We start from the raw sequence: 25,459 nt of genomic DNA, 5'->3' as shown, positions 1-25,459 counted from the left end.
TTGGAAAACACTCACCCCTCAAAGGTTCCGATAAAGGATTGTGTACCTGTACTTGAAAATTGTTTCAAAATTTTTCTTAAATATACCTTCTGCCTTTGTTTTCCTCATTATTGCCTTCTAAAATGTATTAATTGTCTATCCAATTTTTTTTTTTAAATTAAAAACTTTAAAAGTCTAGTTTTTAAATAGTTCTGTTGGGAGAGGTGTCTTCCCACATCTCCCACCTATGCCATCATCGCATGCCCATAGGAGGACATTATTGTAACTGGGTGGGCACAGTCCTATAGTCATAAACTCACTCTGCAGGTGGGGAATGCAGGTGGTGGCCTACTTGCCCAGGTGGGGCTCTGTCCAACAGTCATAAACCCAATCAGTGGTGAGGGGGGGTTGAGGGTGCTGGCTTACCTGCTGAGCAAACACAAACCTCCTCCATCCCGCTGGCGTAGCAGCTGAAAGTGCTGCTTTTATTGCTTGGAGCGCAAGTAGTGCGTGTCAAGCTGGACACAGGTGATGTACGTTAATAGCACAAATGGGGGGAGGCGGGTCTGATAGGGAACAATGGCTGTGAGCATATGGGGGCATAGCACCTTGCAGTGGGGGCCATGCCTGCAAATTCCCACCCTTGTTTCTCAGTCCAGCACAGTTCTCTTTATGTCTGTGATAAAGGGGAATTCCAGACCATGAACAATTTCATTGGTACAATAGTAAACATAAGAGGGATTCGGGTTCAGATTGCAATTGCTTGAATTAGGAATAGTTCTGTAAGCATCAAGCTTGGGGTGCACAAAATTCACCTCCATATTTCTCTGCTTCTTTGGCTGCATTGACAGAATAGAGTCCAGTAACCATAATCTGTACCCTGCTCTTCTTTTAATCCAACAAGATTTAAAGGTACAGCACCGAACTGTCCTGTTCCACCTGTTTCAGAATTATGCTCTTTTTAATCTTTAGGTTACTAATTTTTAGTAAAGTTATATTGTGGGTTTGGAAATGAGGACACACACATTTGTGTTAGCAGATAAGTGTTTTGGAGACTGCTTGGCTGGAGTTGGCAGAGTTAAAAATCTAAGTGGATTGTTCTATTGAAATAATGAATGTTTGCTCAGAAAGACACTTGGGTACACAAATAGCCATTTGCTTATTGGCCTATGTAGATAAGCTGGAGACCATTTGCTCATTAACATACTTTTGAAGAAATGAAACTTCAAACAAAGACAGTGGTAATGTCATGTCATGTGATTTGGACACTTCAAGAAAGCATCTTTAATATTCTGAACATGTCATCGTGTTTATTTATGATGCAGTACCCTTCAGTGAGAAAGGTGCTGTTGTGTTTTCCCTTGTCAGGGAAGGAGCACAGAATCAGAGGCTTCAAAGTAAAGGGCCACTTCAACTGTCACTCTTGGTCAAGAGGGAGAGACATATTACTGCAGCTATTGTTTAACCTTTGGCTGGTTTGTGAAATCATTGTGTAAATCACAAGGTCCTAATCTCAACGCAAGACAAAAATACGAGTTTTGAGAAGTCTGATGACTTGGTTCCTTAACTACTCCATAATTACTTTTGAACAACATTTTAAAGACTGAATTTCAATTTTAAATGGCACATTTTTGCTAATTAATATAGCCACTCCTCTTGCTTTTGAATTATACGATGCTGCTGTTACATGTCCTACCCAATCTCTCTTTAATTTCTTGTGCTCCAATTCAGTTAAATGTGTTTCTTGGACAAATGCTATATCTATTTTTTCCTTTTTCAGTAAATTTAGTAGTTTCTTCCTTTTAATTTGGTTATGTATTCCATTAATATTTAAAGTCATATAGTTCAGCGTAGCCATTTTATATTTTGTTTATCTTCTCTTTCCGTTTTTCCATCATTACCTTTCCTCCTTTTCCATTTCTGTTTTCTTATTTTCAACTCTTTACCAGACAACATTCCTACAACATCCAACATTTTCCTTATTCTCCTATTTCTATCTTCTTTATCCCCAATCTCCCCTTCCCCTCCTGAGTTGCCCTTTATCCCTTGTCGGACAACCACATCTCCCCTCTCCATTTGGATTTGCGAATCCACTCGCAAGCGTCAACTGATTTTGCAGTGACCGCTCTTTTCCCCCCACCCAGCCCCCCCCAGAAAAGATTTCGTTTTTTATATGTCACAAAGGTCACTCTTTTAGTTCCCTCCTTATTCTCTCTATTCCATTACCTTCCCTTATTAATTCTTGTCTATACTCTCTATGTTTTCCTCTAATTACAGATACTTTCACATATGCCCATTGTCTCTATTCACTCTTATACCTCTTTACCCGCATACATATCAATCGTGGTCATTTTTACCCTCCTTACCCGTCTTCATCCCTCAGTCTATTTTTGTCTTTACCCACATACATATCAATCGTGATAATTTTTGCTCTCATTACCCGTCTTCATCCCTCAGTCTATTTTTGTAATTGTTCTGCAAATTTTCGTGCTTCTTCTGGATCCGAGAATAGTCTGTTTTGTTGTCCTGGAATAAATATTTTCAATACCGCAGGATGCTTCAATGTAAATTTATATCCTTTCTTCCATAAAATCGCTTTTGCTGCATTGAACTCTTTTCTCTTCTTTAGGAGTTCAAAGCTTATATCTGGATAAATGAAGATTTTTTGCCCTTTATACTCCAGTGGTTTGTTGCCCTCTCTTACTTTTTCCATTGTCTTCTCCAGTACCTTTTCTCTTGTAGTATATCTTAGGAATTTTACTACAATAGATCTTGGTTTTTGTTGTGGTTGTGGTTTAGGGGCCAATGCTCTATGTGCCCTTTCTATTTCCATTTCTTGCTGTAGTTCTGGACATCCTAGGGCCTTAGGGATCCATTCTTTTATAAACTCCCTCATATTCTTGCCTTCTACATCTTCCTTAAGGCCCACTATCTTTATGTTATTTCTTCTGTTATAATTTTCCATTATATCTATTTTTTGGGCTAGTAATTCTTGTGTCTCTTTAGTTTTTTTATTAGATTCCTCCAATTTCTTTTTTAAGTCTTCTACCTCCATTTCTGCTGCTATTGCCCGTTCTTCCATCTTGTCCATTTTTTTCCCCATTTCTGTTAAAGTCATATCCATTTTATTTATTTTCTTTTCTGTGTTGTTTATTCTTCTTCTTAAATCATTGAATTCCTGTGTTTGCCATTCTTTAAATGACTCCATGTATCCTCTAACAAGAGCAAGTACCTCCTTTACCTTGCCTATCTTTTCTTCTTCTATTTCCCCATACTCTTCCTCTTCTTCTTCCTCTGGGTTGGCCATCTGTTGTTTCTTTGGTGCCCTTTCCTCCTCTTCTTTCTTGTTTCCATTGTCTTCTGTGGTCTCTTCTTGCTGCAGGTGTTCTGCAGCTGTCGTTGCAGGCTGTGGAGATCGACTCCCCAGCTGGTCCCCCCTCCCGTCGGTGTGTTTTTTTTCATGCGCATCGCGCATGCGCGACTCCTCGCGCATCCGCGGTTGCGCACTTTTACTCGGCTCTGTGAGCCATTGTTGTAGTTCTCTTTCTACCGACCTGAGGTAGTGGGGTCTTCTCTCCACAGCGGGCCTCTTCGGACAGGTAAGGCCTTCACCTTTTTCCTCCGTTGTCTTCTCTTCCTCTCTTCTTTCCGTTGATTTTGATTTTTCTCCTTTTGTCTCCATGTTCTTTCCACCTTTATATTCACTTTTCTTTAACTTGTATTTCTGTGCCTTTGTATTTTCTCTTGTTTTTCCCGACTTTTCTGGAGAGGGCTGGAGTTCACCGTCCGGATCCAGCAGGGAGATATGTTATGATAAAATGTCAGATATATTCAGAGCTTTGGAATCTACTTAATATATATTCACCTAACGAAGAAGATCAAAAGTTTATGCAAGATATCTTTTTGAAGGTAGCTAATACGCAAGGGAACATACTAATAGGAGGGGATTTCAATCTGAATTTGGATCCAAATATGGATAAAACGGGGAAAAAAATTAACAGGAAGAACAAAGTAACCAAATTTATAATTAAATCAATGCAAGAAATGAAACTTGTGGACATATGGAGGAAACAAAACCCAAAAGAAAAGGAATACTCATACTACTCGACTAGACATAAAACATACTCAAGGATAGACCTATTCCTGTTATCAGCCCACATACAAGGGAGAGTTAGGAAAACGGAATATAAAGCTAGACTATTATCGGACCACTCACCCCTGTTATTGGCAATAGAGCTAGAAGACATCCCTCCAAGAATGTATAGATGGAGATTAAACCCCATGCTACTTAAAAGACAGGATTTTAGAGAATTTATTGAAAAACAATTAAAAATGTACTTTGAAGTAAATACGGAATCAGTGGAAGATAAGTTCATACTATGGGACGCAATGAAAGCATTCATTAGAGGGCAAATAATAAGTTATGCAACCAAGATGAAGAAGGACTATAATCAGGAAACAGAGCAGTTGGAAAGGGAAATAATAAACATAGAAAAAAAATTAGCAATAAAGGAAGATACAACCAAAAGAAGAGAATTGGCGGATAAAAAAATAAAATATGAAACATTACAAACATATAAGGTGGAGAAGAATATAATGAAGACAAAACAGAAATATTATGAACTAGGGGAAAAAACACACAAAATCCTAGCGTGGCAGCTTAAGACAGAGCAAACTAAGAAAATGGTATTGGCAACAAGGAAAAAAGACAAACAAATTACATATAATCCAAAAGAAATTAAGGAAAACTTCAGAGAATTCTATGAACAATTATACCGAACCGAAAACGAAGGGAAAGAAGGGAAAATAGATGAATTTTTGACTAAAATTGAACTACCAAAACTACAAATAGAGGAACAAAATAAATTAACAGAACCATTTGGAACAGTAGAAATACAAGAGATAATAAAAAATTTACCAAATAATAAGACACCAGGAGAGGATGGACTCCCAATAGAATTCTACAAAACATTTAAAGACCTAATAATACCGCCCCTCCTGGATGTAATCAACCAGATTGATGAGACACAAAACTTACCAGATTCATGTAAAACAGCAATAATTACAGTGATACTAAAACAAGGGAAAGATCCACTCTCACCAGCGTCATATAGACCAATATCTCTGCTAAACACAGATTATAAGATAATAGCTAAACTATTAGCGAATAGATTAGCAGAACAGGTACCGAAAATGGTAAATTTAGACCAAACTGGATTTATCAAAAAAAGACGCACAACAGACAATATTTGTAAATTTATTAACTTAATTCATGCAGTAGAAGGAAATAAAGCACCGGCAGTAGCAGTTGCTTTAGACGCAGAGAAGGCCTTCGACAGAGTAGAATGGAATTACTTGTTCAAAGTATTGCAAAAATTCAGTTTACCGGAGAAGTATATTAATTGGATTAAAGCATTATATAAGGGACCATTAGCGAAAGTGACAGTAAATGGACATGTATCAAAGCAATTTAACTTAAGCAGGTCAACACGGCAGGGATGCCCACTATCACCATTATTGTTTGCGCTAGCTATAGAACCACTAGCAGAATCGATAAGAAGAGATAATAATATAAAAGGAATAAAAATAAAAGACAGGGAATATAAAATCAGTCTGTTTGCGGATGATGTGATAGTGTACTTAACAGAACCAGAACTATCAATAAAAGAACTATATAAGAAATTGAAGGAATACGGAGAAGTGTCGGGATACAAGATAAACGTAAATAAAAGTGAAGCAATGCCTATGAATAACGCGGATTTCTCAAAATTTAAGGAGGAATCCCCATTCAGATGGCAAACGCAGGCAATAAGATACCTAGGTGTGCAAATAAACAAAAATCTAGGCCAATTATATAAACTCAATTACAATCCACTAATGAAAAAATTACAGGACGATTTAGAGCATTGGAAAGAGCTACCACTAACACTGATAGGAAGGATAAACTGTATTAAAATGAACATTTTTCCAAGGATACTATACTTATTTCAGGCATTGCCAATACAACTGACAGAAAAATTCTTCAAAGAGTTAAAGAAAATAATAAGGAGATTTTTATGGAGAGGGGGGAAACCGAGGATAGCACTAGACAAATTAACAGAATGGTATAAACAAGGAGGCTTACAATTGCCAAACTTCAAAAATTATTATAGAGCCGCACAATTAAGGTACCTATCAGATTTTTATCAAACAAGGGAAAAACCAGACTGGACGAGACTAGAATTAGATAAAATAGGGGAAAAGATACCTGAACACATATTATAAAAATGGGACGAAAAATTGGTACAACATAGAACTTCTCCAGTATTACACCATCTCCTCAATATATGGAAGAAGATTCATGTAGAAAGAAATAAAATAAATTACCAAATACCAAAACTAATATTGACGCAAAATAAGCTACTCCCTTTTACAATAGACAACCTTGCCTTTAGAAAATGGGAAAAAAAAGGGATTAAAAGAATAGAAAATTGTTTTTCAGGAAGTAGATTCTTATCCTTTGAACAAATGAGAGATAAGTACAATATAACGGGAGATACAGCGCTGGCATATTACCAACTGAGATCCTACTTGAAAGATAAATTAGGAAGCAACTTGAGTTTACCAGAGGGAAGTAACCTTGAATATGTGATTACAGATACAATGTTAATCAAAAGATTTATAAAAAATATGTATATTAAACTGCAAGAAAAGGAAAATGAGGAAACAAATGGTAAAACTAAACAAAAATGGGAACAAGATTTAAATATAAAGATAAAAAAGGAAACATGGGAGAAGTTATGCTCTGGAACGATGAGAAATACAATAAATACGAGGCTGCGTATGATACAATATAATTGGTTACACAGACTATACATTACACCGCAAAAGTTAAATAAATGGGACCCAACAGTATCTGATAGATGTTTTCGATGTAAAAAAGAAAGGGGAACAACAATTCATGTAATCTGGACATGTGAGAGAGTAGAAAAATTTTGGGATGATCTCAATCAGATATTAAATAAAATAACAGAAAACAATATACCAAAGAATCCAGAGATCTTTCTCCTAAGTAACATAAAAAATAAAGAATTTGGAATTGACTTGGAGGATGCACAAAAAAGATTTGTTAAGATAGCCCTAGCTGTAGCAAAAAAATGTATTATGTCAACCTGGAAATTGGAAGATAATTTGAAAATACAACAATGGTATATAGAAATGAATAAATGTATTCCATTAGAAAAAATAACATATAGTTTAAGAAATAATATTGAAATATTCGAACAAGTATGGGAGCCTTACATTAAATACAATAGCGAAAACCTACCGGGAACAAACATTACCTAAGTTGATGGAAGGAGAAGAAAAGAAAAGAATGGACTCAGTAGAATTTCTGGTGTATTTTTGTTGAATGACAACATTGTCTAACTGAATTAATGCAACCTAGATTGTATAACTAAAATGGATGAGAGGGGGGGGGATGGGGGGGTGGCTTGGGAGGAGGGAGGGGGGAGGGAGAAAAAGTCACTGTAAATGTGTGGAAAAGAAAAAGTGTATATCATGGCTATTGTGATTTATGGTGTGAAAAATAAAAAATTTAAAAAAAAAAAGACTGAATTTCAACACAACAGATTTCTAAGACTAAAGAAGAGGTAAAAGGACTGCCTAAAGAAATCTCTTGGTGCCTTCCACATTGACCAACGCCAGTGGGCTGATATCGCCTCAAACCGTACATCTTGGCGCCTCACAGTTCGGCGGGCAGCAACCTCCTTTGAAGAAGACCGCAGAGCCCACCTCACTGACAAAAGACAAAGGAGGAAAAACCCAACACCCAACCCCAACCAACCAATTTTCCCCTGCAACCGCTGCCTGTCCCGCATCGAACGTCAGCCACAAACGAGCCTGCAGCTGACGTGGACATTTACCCCCTCCATAAATCTTCGTCCGCGAAGCCAAGCCAAAGAAGAATCTCAATGCAAGACAAAAATTCATGAGTTTTGAGAAGTCTGATGACTTTGTTCCTTAACTACTCCATAATTACTTTTGAACAACATTTTAAAGATTGAATTTCAACACAACAGATTTCTAAGACTAAACTTTAAAATGGACTTTTCAGAATTGTGTCTGAGCTGTAATGGTTTGGGATCTCCCACACACATATGCATTTGCACATAGTGGGATTAAGTTTAGAGTTAAGTAAGATTTTATATTATTAATAGATGTTATTAATAAAAATTGTTTTGAACAAATCACTGTCTTGGTGATTTTCTATTGCTTGTCTAGGTCGTTGCACACCTGCCTGGAGAAAGATCACTTTGTAGATTTAGGAATTTTTGGTAGTTCTTGCAGGCTATTTTGTGCAGTGTTGACAATTTTGATGAAGTCTGCCAATCTATGGCTCATTTCCAGAACATTAATTCCAAGCCATCTGTAATTGAACAGCTCTTTCTGTGCTTCTGGAAAAACTACAACTTCTTTCAAAGGGTAATTAACAGGAAAGGTCTTTGTCTTGGATCACTCTTCCAAGCTCAATAACTGATTGCATTTGGGCGACTACTGTTTCAATACATTTATCAAAAACAGATTCTCTAACTTGAGGGGGCATGAGGTATGAATGCTTTGTGTATCCTTATTTTCTCCAGAGGATGGATCAACCTTACATTTTGGTACATGAGTCCAGTGATAAATGGTGTAAAGGGTGCCATCAAATAAACAGTTCTCACTACCATTTTTACCCTTTAACATTCTATGCTTCATTTGCACATACCAATTTGTGAGCATGTCCACAAATTTAACTTGTCTGGGCACCATATATGCTTCCATTTTTGCTTTGAAAAATTGGATTAGGGTTTATGTAAATGAAAGCATCCATTATGTTCTCAGTGTTCTCAACTGTACTTTCATTGAATGAGTTGTCTGTATGCATTATACCAAGATAAGACATCACTGAGAACATCTCTCATTCTTTCTTTAAACCGTAAATTTTCTGCTCTTACAATGGGTATTAATAAGGTACAGTGTCAATGCATTCTCATCATAGGTGCGCTCAATGTGAATTGCATCTGGGTGATTCTTGTGTTTGCTCATTTTCTGACTATGGTTATTATGTAGTAACAGGTAACCAACAGTTCCACTACCGTCCTCACATGCATCAACAAAATGAAAGCAGTTGATCAGATGTCACCATTCCAATGTTTGTGGGTTTGAAGCATCTGTGAACCATAGACTTTCTATTTACGCAGATCCTGAATCAAACACTTCCATTCCTTTTCTATTTTTTGTTCATCAAATCATTTGAACAACTATGTTTCAATTGAATTAATCTCCTTCAAGACTTGCTGCTTTTCTTGTTACTTTCTCTAGTTCTCCCTTGACCTCTTCATTCTTTTCGTCATTGAAAACTGATTTTAGCATATTCAACAACCCTTTGCACCTCTGCACTCTGTGCAAGGGTTCCTCGTGCTTGTTTCCATTCCAAAGTTATGCTTTCCTGGATGGCAAGCTCTTGTTTTACAGCTCGCATTGCAGCATCCATGTCTTTCTGGCTGTATTTTAAAACTCCAGCAATAGCGCCTTCAGCAGGAAGAGTCGATGCAAAACCGGCGATTGGATGATTGAGAATAGATTGCACGTCAGGGATTAAGGAGGCCACATCCACCATTTCATGAGTAGGAGGAGGAAGAACAGATCCAGCTTCAAGATCCAAAATGCTTCCAGTTGTTGGAACTTCCAGATCAGACCTTGTGTCCAAGGAATTAACCAAAACTTTTATAGGACTTTCCTTTAAAGGTAATCCAGTGAAATAATGGCCATTAACTAGCTTGGCAGATTTTGAGACTAAATTCAAGAACTGCTCGTCTTCTCTTAAGGGTTCTTGGTCGTCACTGAGACCCTCAGGAAAGCCAGTCCTGAACTGCTGTTGCCACAGCTCATCAAGTTTCACAAATGATATCCTGTTGACACCTGTCACTGACTGCTGCTGAGCATTATCATGGTCCATTAGTGATTTTGACAGCCCAGGGTCTGTCTTCCTCACTTTGTATTACTTCTAGTGGTACCAGAGCCTTTGGAACATCTGAGCCAATCAGCAACTCTATCTCAGAGCCAATTTCAGGTAGATGAAAATTCCTCAGATGAGACCACCGATCAATAAGGTTTTGATGTGGGATGTTTCCTTTGTGCACAGGCACATTCTTCTGCAGGTATATGCCTTCTAGGCCCGAAACAATGCTGGTTTCAATGACCTTCCTTTGACCCATAGTTCTCAATAGAGAACACTTGACCTTCTTCCCTGAGACCAAGATTGTTCATTCGTCGCACTGTGCACTGTTGATTTGTACAGGCACTATTGAGAGTTGCAGTTATCCTTGCCGGCTCCAGTAAGACCACTTGTCTGAACAGAAGCTACAGCACTGTTTTCAGTTGCTTCCTTTCTTTCTGTTTGCTCCTTTTCCATTTCCTTCTTTGCAGCATTCCGGGATGTTTTAAACTGCATGTGTTGCAGCTGAGTTGCTTCCTGCAGTTTTTGCTGATGTGTCCTTTACACAGAACATACTCCATTTTCTTTTAGGAAAGCGATTTTCTCCCTATGTGCCCTCTTTTCCAACTATTGACATATCTTCAAAGCATATTCACTTCCACGGAAAAAAACAGCTCTTCACAGCAAGAAAACTCCTTTTTCTTAGTTCTTTTATTATTTTCCTTATCTGCAACTGTCACAGTGGTGACAAAGGTACTTCCTTTTATTCTTGGCAGAGGCTTTGACTTGGACCTCCTTACATCTTTGCTCACTGTTGAGAGCATCTTTGATATCTCCAAATACTGGATCTGTTGCAATCCGCACTTGCCATTTAAGGAAATCCACCATAGTGAGACGTGGTTGAAGGAAGGTTGTGACTGGCAGTTGAATGTTCCAGGATTTCGCTACTTTAGATGTGACAGAGTTGGTGGATTAAGAGGAGGAGGTGTGGCATTACTTGTCAGGGAGGATATTACAGAAGTGTTGAGGCAAGATAGACTGGAGGGCTCATCGAGGGAGGCAGTGTGGGTAGAGCTGAAAAATAAGAAGGGTGGGGTTACTATTATGGGGGAATATTATAGGCTTCCAAATGGGGAAAGGGAACTAGAGGAGCAAATGTGCAAGGAAATAGGTGAGATGTGTTGGAATCTAGGGGTTAAAACATTATGAAATAAATGATTAATCAATAAGTTTATTTGTACTGCATGAGTCAGGGAAAGAGGAATGTGGCTAAGTGGCTGTCACAGCATGGAGCAAAGTTGGCTGAACAAAATTGGCTGCTCCCAAGATACAGGGAGAGGATATGCATAAAACGATTTAGGAGGAATGCTCAACTGAAGGAGGTGGGAAGTAGCACAGGAGACACAGGCCAGATCAGAACAAAGAATGGCCCGCAAGAATCAAAGGGAATGGAAAACCAGTCTAGGAGGAAGATTAAGGCACGAGGAGGTGTTAAAGAGAACAGCAGAAATTGGCCAGACAGGGACCGTATGGTGATTAGAAATATCTGGGGATGAATTAATTTCAGATCTAAACAACAGGATAGTCTGGCCTGGAGGATTAACATGGGAAGGCTACACCCCAGAAATCTGCAAAACAGGAGATGACTTGTGATAACCCTTATGCAAAAAGATCTAGCAGGGAAAACAACTTTTGTTCTGTGTGATAAGATTGACCTATATAAACTGTGCCAACTGGACAATAGGGGTCAGTCTCGGGGAGTAGCTCACTGGCAGGTGACCTATGAACTAACAGACTGACCCAGAGCTCTGTTAAGTTTTATTCTTGTGCTGTGTAATAAATTGACTGTTGAACCGAATACCTTCTCCTATCACTTCATTCAAAGAATGCGCTGGACTCAGACTACACATAGACTAAATTAAGAGTAAGTTAAAGCCAGAGTCCAACAGATGTGGAGTAGAAATAGGGTGGTGTTGGTTGGGGATTTCAATTTTCCAAACATTGATTGGGAAAACGCAGTCAGTAAAAGGGCAGGATGCCCTTTGTATTGTGTTCAGGATTGCTTTTTGCAGCAGTATGTTGAGACGCCAACTAGAGGGGGAGCGGTGTTAGATCTGTTGTTTGGGAAAACAATGGGGCAGGTGACAAAGGTAAGCATTGGAGAGAACTTCAGATCCAGTAATCATGCGTCCATTCGCTTTAGCTTAATGATGGAAAGGGATAGGTCAGGTCCAATGTTGAAGGTCTGCGAGTGGGGGGAAGGCCAGATTTGGAGAAATGAGAAGGGATTTGCAGAGTTGTGTGGGCTGATCCTTTTGCCAAAAAGGATGTAGAGGAAATTTGGGAGGCATTTAGTGGTGAGATTTTGAAAGTACAGAATCTTTATGTTCCAGTCAGGCCGAAAGGGAAGACTAAAGGTTCAAGGGAGCCGTGGTTTTCTGGTGAAATTAAGAAGTTGGTTTGGGACAAGAGGGAGGCTTATACCAAATATTTAAAAAAAAACAAGGGATTGAGAAGATGTATGGTCATTACTTAGATTGCAGGAAGAATCTTAAGAGGGAAATTAGAAAGGCAAAAAGAAGGTATGAGGTATCCATAGCTAATAAGGCGAAGGTGAATCCTAAGGGTTTTTACAGATACGTGAACAGTAAAAGGAGGGTTAAGGATAGAATAGGTCCACTGGATGATGGGACTGGTGAGCCATGTCAGGAACCATATGAGATGGGAGAAATATTGAACAATTTTTTCTTTTCCTTATTCACGAAGGAAAGGGACATTGGGCTATGCGAGATAAGAGAGACAAAGGGCTTAGTTATGGAGAGGATAGGGATTAGTAAAGCGAGAGTTTTGGAGCTTCTAGCGTCAATTAAGGTGGATAAGTCTCCTGGTTCTGATGGGATTTTTCCCAGGACTTTAAGGGAGGTCAGGGAACAAATAGCGGGGGTACTGACAGTGATTTTTCAAAGATCACTGGAGGAGGGGGTGGTACCACAGGATTGGAGGATTGCAAATGTAGTTCCATTGTTCAAAAAAGGCAGTAGGTGTAGGCCAAGTAACTATTGGCCAGTAAGTTTGACTTTGGTGATGGGGAAGGTTATGGAGGGTATTCTTCAAGATAGTATATATGCATATCTGGATAGACAAGGATTGATTAGGGCACCCAGCATGGATTTTTAAAAGGAAAGTCATGTTTGACAAACCTTGTTGAGTTTTTTGAGGAAGTGACAAAAAAGGTGGATGAATGTAGAGCGGTTGTTGTGACCTATTTGGATTTTAGTAAGGCTTTTGATAAGGTTCCGCATGGAAGGTTAATAAAGAATGTTCAGTCTCCAGGAATTAGTAGAGAGATTGTGACATAGGTTCAAAGGTAGCTGGGAGATAGACAGCAGAGAGTCATGGTGGACAACTGTATGTCAGGTTGGAAGCCTGTGACAAGTGGGGTGCCTCAGGGATTGGTGCTGGGTCCCTTGTTGTTTATCATTTATATTAATGATTTAGAAGAGGGTGTGGTTAACTGGGTAAGCAAATATGCGGATGATACGAAAATAGAGGGAGTGGTGGATAGTGAGGTAGATTTTCTTGGATTACAGAAGGATTTGGTTTGTTTGGAAGAGTGGGCTGAAAGATGGCAGATGGAATTCAATGTAGACAGATGTGAGGTGTTGCATTTCAGTAGAAATAACCAGAATAGGACATATACAGTTAAGGGGAGTGCATTGAGGCACGCAGAGGAGCAGAGGGATCTGGGAGTTATGGTACAGAGTTCACTGAAGGTGGATTCCCATGTAGATAGGGTGGTTAAGAAGGTATATGGTATGCTGGCCTTCATAAATCATAGTATAGAGTATAGGAGCTGGGAGGTGATGCTGCAGCTGTTTAAGGCATTGGTGAAGCCAGGTTTGGAGTACTGTGCTCAGTTCCGGTCTCCAAATTATAGAAAGGATATAGATAAGATGGAGAGGGTGCAGAGAAGGTTAACAAGGATGTTGCCTGGCTTACAGCATCTGGATTACAGGGAGAGATTAAGGAGTCTGGGACTTTATTAATTGGAACCTAGACGACTGAGAGGGGACTTGATAGAGGTATTTAAAATTATGAAAGGAATAGATAGACTAGACATAAACAGACTTTTTCCCCTGAGGGCAGGGGAGGTTGGAACAAGAGGCCATGAGTTAAGGGTAAGGGGGCAAAACTTTAGGAGAAATAATTGAGGTGGCTTTTTCACTCAGCGAATGGTGGCAGAATGGAATGATCTTCCGAATGAGATAGTTGTGGCAGGGTCCCTTCTGATATTTAAGAGAAGGTTGGATGTGTACATGGAGGTGAGGGGGTTGGATGGTTATTGGTGGAGAGCGGGAGGTTTGAGCTAGTGGAGTTGTTCTAGTGAACCGGTGCGGACTCGAAAGGCCAACATGGCCTGTTTCCATTCCGTAAATGGTTATATGGTTATATCCTTAAAGATAGCTCTTTGATTGCATTTTGCCTGGAACTTATAGGCCAGAGTTCTCCATATATCCCTCAGCCAGTAGGCACCTTCCTTATGATAATGAGCATATTAGCAGACATGTCAAGCACTAAGGAGGGGACTGTGGAACAATAATCTTTATACAGGAACTTCCATGGTGTTACAACATCCTCTTAGAAAGAATGCATATGCCTGTGGAAATGGTGTCATCTGGTTTTATTGATGACCATGAAAGCGTCTTCTCCATACAAGCTGTCGCAATTTTATGCTCATTGCCAAAATGCTCCTGTATTAAAGACTTAGCCTTCCTGAATCCTCTGCCTGAGGTCATATATAGGCAACTCCTTACAAGTTCCCTTGGGTACCCTCTTGTGTATTGTTCCAGATAATAGAGACAGCCTCTCGAGTTTTTGTCCTTGCTTTCAATAATGTGTTCAAAGGATTTAATGAATGCTTGGTACTGAAGTGGTTCTCCATCGAAAACTTGAATCTCCTTTTTGGGCAGGGAAGAGAGACACGGCACCTGGAATAATGATTCAGTGGTTTCATTTTGCCTTTCCATGGCTGAGAATATGTTGTTCTGCTCACTCTTGCTTGTAGCAGGTAACATAGCTGGAGATGCCACATGCACATGTTCACTGGAATTCCTGATGCTTGTGTCAAGGGAGCTGTGGTGAGAGACTGGCTTTGAGCTACAGCTCTGTCTACAGTTATCATTGGTGTTTGTAGATTGGTAACACCGTGCTTTGGGAGGATTTGTCTATGCATGTCTTGTAACTGCTACAAAAGGATCTGCCTTAGCATTAATTTTTTTTCCTTTCTCGAAACAGGACCATCAGACATTTCAGACAAGTTACTTTAAACCAGATCCCTTGGAGAATCCTAGTACTTTCGCTTGGGCCATTGTAGAAGCAAAGTTTGCATCCAGCTCCTACTGCTCTTTTTCTCTACTTAGCTGCCTCCTTAGCTGCCCCTCCTCTTGTTCTTCTCAAGCATATTTATCCTTAAGCAATTTTTTGCTGTGTAACAAGCGCCGCCCCTTCAGCCTGAGCCATTAAACATGTCAAGATTTTATTGGAAACTCTGTTTGCTTCTCTTGCTTACAGAATTTGACACACTGATACCTGGTTGTACTTCATCCTACATATCAGATGTTGCCTATGGTAAACCAGTATTGTATGTATTTGTCTGGTTGGGCTGGCTGTACCTGTGGCCCCTCCCACTGGTTCCTGTATAAAGATTATTGTTCCACAGTCCCCTCCTTAGTGCAGGACAGTCGAGCAGTAGGGATGTGCCTTTTGTTTTTTAGTGAATAAAAGCCTATTGGTGTCCCAACCTTAGTCCAAGTAATTGATGGTGCACCATTGCCTTCATACTTGATTCTTTCTCCAGTTAAAATTGCACAACCTTTGTATCCTCTTCACCACCATTTTGTGACACAGAAGGAATCCAAAAATTAATCCTACCACTTCTGATGGCTGTGATGCACTGTTTCGATGAGTAAGTTTCCACATGGCAAAGTCAATGATATCACTGTGACTCTCAACAAATGACTCTTCCAGCTTTACATAGGACGTTCTGCTCTAGGATTAGAAACCCTAGACCCCTCTGTGGCTGATGTTCAGACTGATGGAGGTATATTGCTGTCAGTGGCCTGCTGTCATCATTTCCAACATGGCCACCATATTGTTTGCTGTATGCTCCAAACAGAAGAGGGGAAAACAGTCCAAATGTTACAACAATGTCCATTCAATCCAAACATCTATTTTTTGTTGACTAAATGGAGTAACTACTAACCATAAAAATCCGCTCAAAGCCTAAGTGGGGTCTTTACATTTGAGGAATTCACAACGAAGTCCAGATTAATTTTAAAATTGTTTATTAATTAACACAAGAGGACTTGTAATGTTTGTGGCAAGGTTCTTAAATGTGGTAATGGTAAATGTCGAATGACCAGTCTCTTCAATAGTGTAATGTTCAATTTCCTCAATAACGGTCAAAAGAAAATACCGGAGCCTCACTCACCCACCATCTATTCTGCCATTACCGTCAACGCAGGCCAACTACCTGAAACTCCCACACATGTGCCAACCCTGCAGTGAATAGCACATGAGCACAGGAACAAACCGATCTTGTGCAGCTTCCAAACACCGGGACCTGCAGCCAAACAGACAGCCTTTGGCTTTTCACCTCCATCACCCTGGACACAAACTCTTCTAAATGGGTGTAATTAGGTTGCATAGCTTTCATGGGCCAAAAGGGCCAAATTATTGCTCTGTATCATTAAAATTACAAGTTTCTCGCTGCTGCTCTTTGGCAGAGGATACAGAAGTCTCAGGACCATCACCTCCAGGTACAAGAACATTTTCTTTCAAACAGCTATCAGACACATGAATCTCCCCTTGGTGCACTGATGGACTGTCTGCACTGTTTTTGAACCGGATTTTATTTATTCAATATTTTTTTTTAACAAATACCTTTTAAAAAGCTGCAGCAAGCAAGAATTTTGGTGCCTTTGTACATTTACAGTGTATATGACAACAAACTATCATATTTTATATCACATCATTCTCAACCATAGAAACTCAGAGCCCCCAAATATCAAGTTAGGTAAGCAATAGAAACAAATCTACAGAGATGCCTATTGCTTACTTATCAAACCATCCTTTCATGTAAAAGGCCTCATCAATTGCATTAAGACTGATTGGCTCACTACAATAATCTTAAAAAAAAATATTCTGATAAACACAACCTTCAAGTTTTTCCTAACTTTTATTTGTTTTTTGTGACCGACTTTGCAGACATGAACAATCACATTTGGAATTCATCTGGGCACATAGATTTTCAATATGTCAGTGCAAATATTATGTCAGTGGCAAAGAACCAATGACTTGCATAAGGATTTAAATTACTCTCAGAAGTACCTACAACAAACACCAGCAGATTCCTGTGAAATTTATCTGCAGCCACTTTAACTCAAAATAAATTAAAATGATTACTTAGGGAATTTTATATGATGCCTATGCTCACTTGAAAAATTGAAGACCAACTGGAGCAACCTTGAGCTTACCACATAACTCACTGAATACAATTATGATAAATATTAGAAGAGGCTTAACACAGACCACAATGGCATTTCTGCATCACTACAAAAATAGAAAAAAAACATCTGTATCACCAGTCAGATTCAGCAGATGATTCAATTTATTTAAAATTAAATGTAAATTTAGACATGCAGTGTGTAATAGGCCCTTTCAGCCCACGAGTCCATGGCGCCCAATTACTAGAATACTCCCATACATTTGAAGGGGGGGAGGAAAACAGAGTGCCCAGAAAAATCCCGCACAGACATGGGGAAAACGTACAAACTCCTTCCAGACAGCGCAGAATTAGAACCGGGTTGCTGGTGTTGTAACAGTATTACACTTACTGCTGCACTACCCATGCTGTTTCATCTTGTATTCGTACGTGTGAGTTCATAGACAATACATAAATGAAGGAAAAGGTCCTTTACTTTAAAGTTGATATTAACAATACCATGAGGGATGCCATGAGGCTGCAAGCCTCCATTACAGGTCTAACATACTGCAATGCCCTGCTCTGTGTGTCAGACTCCTGCTGGCAGCCAAGTATAATCAAACAGGAGCTATAATCCTTAAGTCATTGCTAGTTGCATTGAAACCATGATCACTATCATTACATCTCCTTTTCTTAAGGCAAAAGTAGCTTACTTTTCACTAACATGTTTTCTTTGTATAACTCTACAATTTTAACTAACATCAGGAAGTTTCTTTGGCTTGGCTTCGCGGACGAAGATTTATGGAGGGGGTAAAAGTCCACGTCAGCTGCAGGCTCGTTTGTGGCTGACAAGTCCGATGTGGGACAGGCAGACACGGTTGCAGCGGCTGCAGGGGAAAAATGGTTGGTTGGGGTTGGGTGTACATTTTCATTATTAACAACATTGTTACTTTTTTAAAACTTGTTTTGTGTGTTTACATTTATATACACTAAAACCTGAAGAGCAAATAAGATAGCACTACTTAATTCTATAACAGGAGTCTTTAAATTTGCTCAATGACTCTCTTAGGAGGATTCACATGTCTTGACGATCTCCTGATTGATTGTTCTCAAATCTGAGTTGTTGGCTCAGATGATGTCTTCTCAGATGTGCATTCAGGTTGTTGAACAATATTTGACCTTCCATCTACAGTGGCTGGTCTCATTTGAAGATCTCAATGATTTCTTCGCAGAACAGCACCTTCATCTGTCTGATTGGTGTATGATCTTGGTTGGACTTCACTGAGGATAGTTCCCTTCTGAGTCCATAAGTTTGTTTTGTCTTTTAGCCTTATTTGGTCACCAGTATAGAGTATTTTGTTTCTCTGTCAAAGTAATACTTCTGCTTTCCTTTCTCTTGTTCTTTTAACTTCCTCACTTTCTCCTCCTCTTTTGTTTTTAGGAGGTTCTTCTGAATGCGTAGGTTTGATCTTAGCCTATGTCCCATAAGGAGTTGTGTGGTGACATACCACACTTGAGTGGCGTTATGTGGTATACTAGCATGCTCTGGTAGAAGTCTGTCCACTTTCTTTTGCCTTGTTCATCAGTCTTTTCCCTGTCTGTACTGATTTTTCCACTGGACCATTGGACCATAGAAAATGAAGACTTGATGTGGTATGTACGAAGTCCACTCTTTGGCAAACTGTCATAACTTTAAATTGCAAAACCTCGCTTGCCACACTGTGTCTGGAGAACATGGCTTTCATACCTGTTATTACAGTGTCTGCAGTGGTGGTGGTATTCAGTTTACACACCTCTTGATACAGGGAGTAGTCTGTGACTAGAAGATAGTCCTTCCCTTGACATTCGAATAGGTCAGAGCCTACCTGCTGGTAAGGTCTGCATGGTGCTGGGTGTGGCTCTAGTGGTTCTGCAGGATTGCTTGCTTGATATTTCCTGAATATTATACAGTTTGACACTTCACTTGTTATATTATTGTTGATTCTTTGCCAGAACATCTCCTCTCATGCTCTTTTCTTACACTTTGATTCCGAGATGTCCTCCTGGATCCTTTTTAGCATCTCTTTTCTCAGACTCTGGATTGTACTTTGTAAATGAGGTCTTCAACCACTGATAGTTCTGGCCTGCAACATCAGGTGAGTAGTCCTGCTTCATGTTGGGCCATCCATCCAAGATGTTTTTTTCTCAGTTGTCTCAGTATTTCATTTTGGCTTGTCTCTGACTTTATCAGCTCCATTTTTGCTTCTAATATGGGCAGTGCACTTGTGATCATGTCCACGAAGGCATTTAAGTCTTCATCCATTTCAGTGTTTGCGGGCTCTCTCGTGTCAACAGCTCTAGACAATGTGTCTGCTGTGTACATTAGCTTACGGCAAATTCAGTGTATAGCATTACAGCCTAATCATTATTCTTTGTATTCTAAGTGGACATTCATTTAATGGCTTTTAGAACAATGCAATCAAGGGCTTATGGTCAGTCTCTATACTGATTGCTTGTCCTGATACAAACTGATGAAATCTTTCACAAGCATATGTGATGCTGAATAGCTCCTTTTCAATTTGAGCGTATCGCATCCCCATGTCTGTCTTTGAGTGTGATGCATATGCAATGGGTTGCTAGTCATCGTACTTTTGCAGAAGAACTGCACTGAGCCTACTATGTGTTAAGTCTGATGATATCTTGATGGGTCTCGCTGGGTCGTTAAACCTCAGAACTGGTTCCTCTGTGAGCAGTTTCTTTAGTTCCCTCCATGACTTTTCATGGTCATGATCCCACTCCCATTCAATCTTCTTTTCTCAATGGAGCCATCTTTTCTGAGAGGTTGGATATGAATTTACCCATATAGTTGACCATTTCATTAAACTGTACATCCTTTTTGCATTGTGGCCTTGGCATGTTGCCAATGGCGGACACCTTTCTGGGATCTGGTCTGATGCACTCACTACCAATAATATCTCCTATAAATGTTAGTTCTGTCATCTCGAGCTGGCATTTCTGTCCATTCAACTTCAGGTTTGCTTTCCTTGTTGCTTCCAGCACTTTCTTTAGTCTCTCAAGCTCCATTCTCGTGGTTCCCCACACTATGATGTCATCCATTGGGGTATCAACTCCATCCAGGTGCTCTTAGACTATCTGGATAGTTTTGTGATACACTTCAGGAGCTGAAGCAATTCCCAATGGTCACCTTAGGAATTTGTATCTGCCAAATGGACTATTGAACGTGCACAGTCTTGAACTTGCTTCATCCAAATTTAACTGCCAAAATCCTGATGATGCATCTAACTTTCTAAAAAACTTTGAATTTGCAAACTGTGACATGATTTCTTCATGCGATGGAAGCTTTAAGTGTTCTCTTTTTAATCTTCTGTTTAGATCTCTTGGATCTAGGCAAATTCTAAGCGTTCCATTCTTTTATCTACAATGATGAGTGAACTGTTGGCTCATCTATCTTCTGAATCATGTTCAGGGTTTTCATCCTGTCCAACCCTGCTTTCAGTTGCTTTTGAAGCACAAATGGAACTTCTCTGCATGGATGTATTATCTGTAGCACATGTTTATCCACTCTGATTGTGTGTTCTCCTGAAAGGCAGCCTGCACCCTGAAATAGGTCATTGTATTCTTTGATGAGTTCATCGTAGACTGTCTCTCCTTTGCTTTACAAAATGAGAATTCTTTACCAGGTTCAGTTTCTCACAGCCTGTTAAAACTAGAATGGCCCGTACATCCTTTGGTACCACAATGAATCTAGCATATGCTCTCTGTCCTTGTTTTTCACTTTGACCATGCATTCTCCTTGCACTGGTATGTCAGTACGTGAATATCCTGTCACCTTAAATTTGTTCCATACATCTTTGGTTTGTGTCTAATCGTTTTAAAATCAGTCTCTGATATTATGTTAATTTGTGCTCCAGTATCCAATTTAATTGAAATTTATATGTCATTCATTTTTAATCTTATTCTCCAGTCTCTGTTTTCTTTCTTGTTTTCAGTCACAACATCCACATAGAATTCCTCTATCTCCCTTTCATCTACTGCATGAACCTTGCTTTGTTGCACTTGGTTCCTACAGCAACAAGCATAATGGTTGCTTTTGTTGCACATATAGCATGCTTTACCATATGCTGGACAATCCTTTGGTAGGTGTTGTGCATTGCATCGATGACTTGGCTTTTGATTGTTCTTTCATTTTTGTTTGCTGGCCACGTCTCTCTTTCCACTTTCGCGATTTTTTGTTAAATGGTTTATGTCTGTTCTTGCTCACTGCATCTACATTGCAGCTAGTTTCACTGAACAGCTCTTTTGCCTGCGTTTTTACAGTTTCCGTAGCCATACAAAGTGTTATGGCCTCTTCCGGGTCCGGATTTTGCTCTCTTAGCAGTCTTTCCCTTAGACTATTATCTGGAAACCACACACAAGTCTATTTTTCATCAGTTCAAATTCATAAGTTTTATTTCTGTTTCTCAATTCAGTCACATACTGATCAATACTTTCTTCTGTTTTCTGTAAACATGAAAAATCTGTGCCTCTCAAACATCACATAGGTATGCAGTATGCCTCAAACTGGTCCATTATTTTTTTCCAATTTCATTTTGTCTCCTTCAGCAGCAAATGTGAAGTTTTTATACACCTCCAGGGCTTCATCACCCACGACATGAAGGACAACTGATGCTTTCATTTCATCACTTTTCGACAGCTCCGGCTACCACTAAATACAATCCAAAACGCTGTTTAAATTTGTTCCAATTTTCAGCCATATCACCTGACAGCTGAAGTTTCACTGCTGGATGTAATCCTTCAATTTTTCACTTTGTTAGCTTCTCTTCACTGATCAGTTGCTGATTTTAGATTTTCCTTTTAAAGTATTTCCTTCTAATTTCTTTTATCCCACTTCTGACACATTTCATCTTGTATTCATATGTGCGAGTGCTTAGACAACATATAGATGAAAGAAAAGGTTCTTTAAAATTGATACAAACAGCACCCTGAGGCAAGCCATGAGGCTGCAAGACTCCATTACAGGTCTAACATACTGCAGTTCCCTGCTCTGTGTGGCAGCCCCTGCTGGTAGCCAAGTATAATCAAACAGGAGCTATAATCTTTAAGGCATTGCTAGTTGCATTGCAACCATGATCACTATCATTACACATGCCACCCTCATTATCCTCATGAACTGGTGTCCCCTTTATGATCAGATTAAAATATTCAGATATCATACAGTTAAGAGGCCTACAGTTATACAATACAATTTATACTAAAATGTTTGCTACTTCACATTTTTCATAATCCCCATTTTCTTTAGTGTTGTGTGTAGCATCTTCTGAGTGCTGAAGATCATTTACTATTCTCTCAAAGTGAATAGTCTATGATTTCATCTATATTTCTGCAAAGCAAAACAGTTGTTTCCAGGATACTTCATTAGGATTTCTGTAAGTGTCTGAGAAGAGTAGCATTGGGTTTGCTTTTTTCCATCATTTCCAAGCATCAATAAAACTTTCTAAAAGAACCCTGAAATGGTCTGAAATGACACGTCAGGCCTCATTGAAATAAATAATCTAGATAAGCTGCTGGAGTTTTTGCATTTGTTCAGGCAGCTTATTTTATTTACTGGATTTAAGGTCTTGGCAACAGTGAAAATGGATTCAATGAGTGAAGTACAAATGTAAAAGTTGCTGGCTGTGGCTGATTGTTTCCTCAGTCATTCAACATTGGTCTGTGATTCATTGACAGATTCAGGTGATTGAATCATGTGTGTCAAAGTGCATTTCTTTTTCTTACAGTTAAAGTAACAATTACCCTTTTACAAGAAATGGTATGTACCAACTTGCATAGCATCTGTGAGTTGGCACAGAATCCACAACCTCATTGACCTATAGATTATAAAAGGTAAATAAATAGATCTAACTTCTAGTATTTTAAAAATATTTCTATGATTTTATATTTCTTTTTTAATTTTATATTTTGGAGAAGATTTAGTTTTCTTAATTTTCAAAGTTTTCAAACGTCTGTTGAACAAAATCCATTACACCTTCGTCAAAAGGGAAAGTTCTATGTTGAGTTCATAAAGGCCTCCTGGGGGCATTCCAGGGGCTAGACTGCCTGAAGCACACAGCTTCAGAATGCAGAAGCTCCATGAGATCAACCTCTGTATTTGGTGTGCAGAGGCAGTACGAGTGATTCCTGATACAATGATGCAATATAGAGTAATACAAACAACAAACATTTTTAACCTCTCATTGCTGCAGTCAGAAGTTCCCATCTGCTTTAAAAGGCCATCAATCATTCCTGTGCACAAGTAGAGTAGTATGGGCTGCCTCAATGACATTGCCCAGTAGCACTAACTTCTACTGTGATTAAATGCTTTGAGAGGCTGGTCATGGTCAGAATTAACATGTACCTAAGCAAAAATTTGGACCCACTGCAATTCACCTATCTTCACAATCGCAACTAAGCAAATGCAATATCGCTGGCTCTCCGCTAAGCTCTAGAGCACCTTGAAAACAGAAATTCATACATAGGGCTGCTCTTCATAGACTACAGCTCAACCTTCAATACCAGTCAAGAAGCTACAAACTCGGCCTCTGTAACCTCTTCCCACACTCCAGCAACTGGGTCCTTGACTTGACTTTCTCATTGCAAGAACACAATCCGTACAAATTGGAAACATCTCCTCCTCACTGAAAATCAACACAGGTGCAGCCCAAGGATGTGTGCCTAGCCCAATGCTCTACTCATTAAACACCCATGACTGTGTGGTCAGACACAATTCCAATGCCATTTACAAATTTGCTAATAACACCATAGTTGTCAACAGAATCACAAATGGCAATGAGGAGGTGTACAGGAGGGAGAAAGATCAGCTCTGAGTGGTGTCAAATAAACAACCTTGCGCTCAATGTCAGCAAAACCAAGGAGATAATTGTGGACTTCAGGGAAACATGGCCCAGTCCTCATCAAGGGCTCAGTGGTGGAAAGGGTCAAGAACTTTAATTTCTTGGATGTCACATTTCCAAGGATCTGTCCTGGAATCTCCAAGTTGACGCAATCATAAAGAAGGCTCACCAGCAGCTATACTTTGAGGTGTTTGAAGAGATTCGGTATGTCACTGAAGACTCTCAAACTTCTACAGATGTACCGTGAAGAGCATTCTGGCTAATTGCATCACTGTCTGGTATGGAAATGCCAACATTCAGGACAAGAAAAAAAACTCCAGAGGGTTGTTAAATTGGCCTATGACACCACAGGCACCAGACTTCACTCCATGTACAAGGCAGTGATTTAAAAAAAGTAGCTTCTATCCCTACCATCCAGGCAATGCCCTCTTCACTCTGCTACCTTCAGGAAAAAGGTACAGGAGCATAAAGATGAGCACTCAATGGCACGAGGACAGCTTCTTCCCTGCTGCCATTGGATTCCTGAATAATCAATGAACCAAAGATACTGCCTTACTTTTTATGCACTACTATTTTAATTTTTTTGTTGCAAGATTGTTATAGTATGAATGTTTGCTCTAAAATGCTGTTGGAAAACATCAAATTTCATGATGACAAATTCTGATTCTGAAATAAATAGAGTACCATCACTTAGATTTGTTGTTACCTATTTAATTGCGTGGATGATTTGTGACAATGGTTGCTGCGAGTTTGAGATGAAAATGACAGGCCCTCTCCAGGTGGGGTGAGTCTTCATTGAAGGTCGAATGGTTCAGTTGGTGAAGACAGGGCCACCAGTTCATTCAGAAGGATAAAAGGAAGCGATTCAGGTTTCTGTGTCTCAAAATAATATTAACCAGGGTTTAGTTAAAATATAAAAGACCTTTGTTTTTTAATAAAATGACAATATTCAAGATCAATTACTGATGTTCAGTTATTTATTGGTGGCCAAGATTTTTCTTTTCCCCCAAGATTAATAATCAAGGGTCATAGAGTTGTACAGCACAGAAACAGGAATTTCAGCCAAATATGTTCATGCTGACCATTTCTGTCCATCAACCCACGTTAGGACCACATCTTTCTATGCCTGGCTTACTTAAGTGTCTGTCT

The sequence above is a fragment of the Narcine bancroftii genome, chromosome 4, assembly GCF_036971445.1.
Source record: "Narcine bancroftii isolate sNarBan1 chromosome 4, sNarBan1.hap1, whole genome shotgun sequence".
Taxonomy (NCBI): domain Eukaryota; kingdom Metazoa; phylum Chordata; class Chondrichthyes; order Torpediniformes; family Narcinidae; genus Narcine; species Narcine bancroftii.
Note: the sequence above shows the minus strand (reverse complement) of the source record.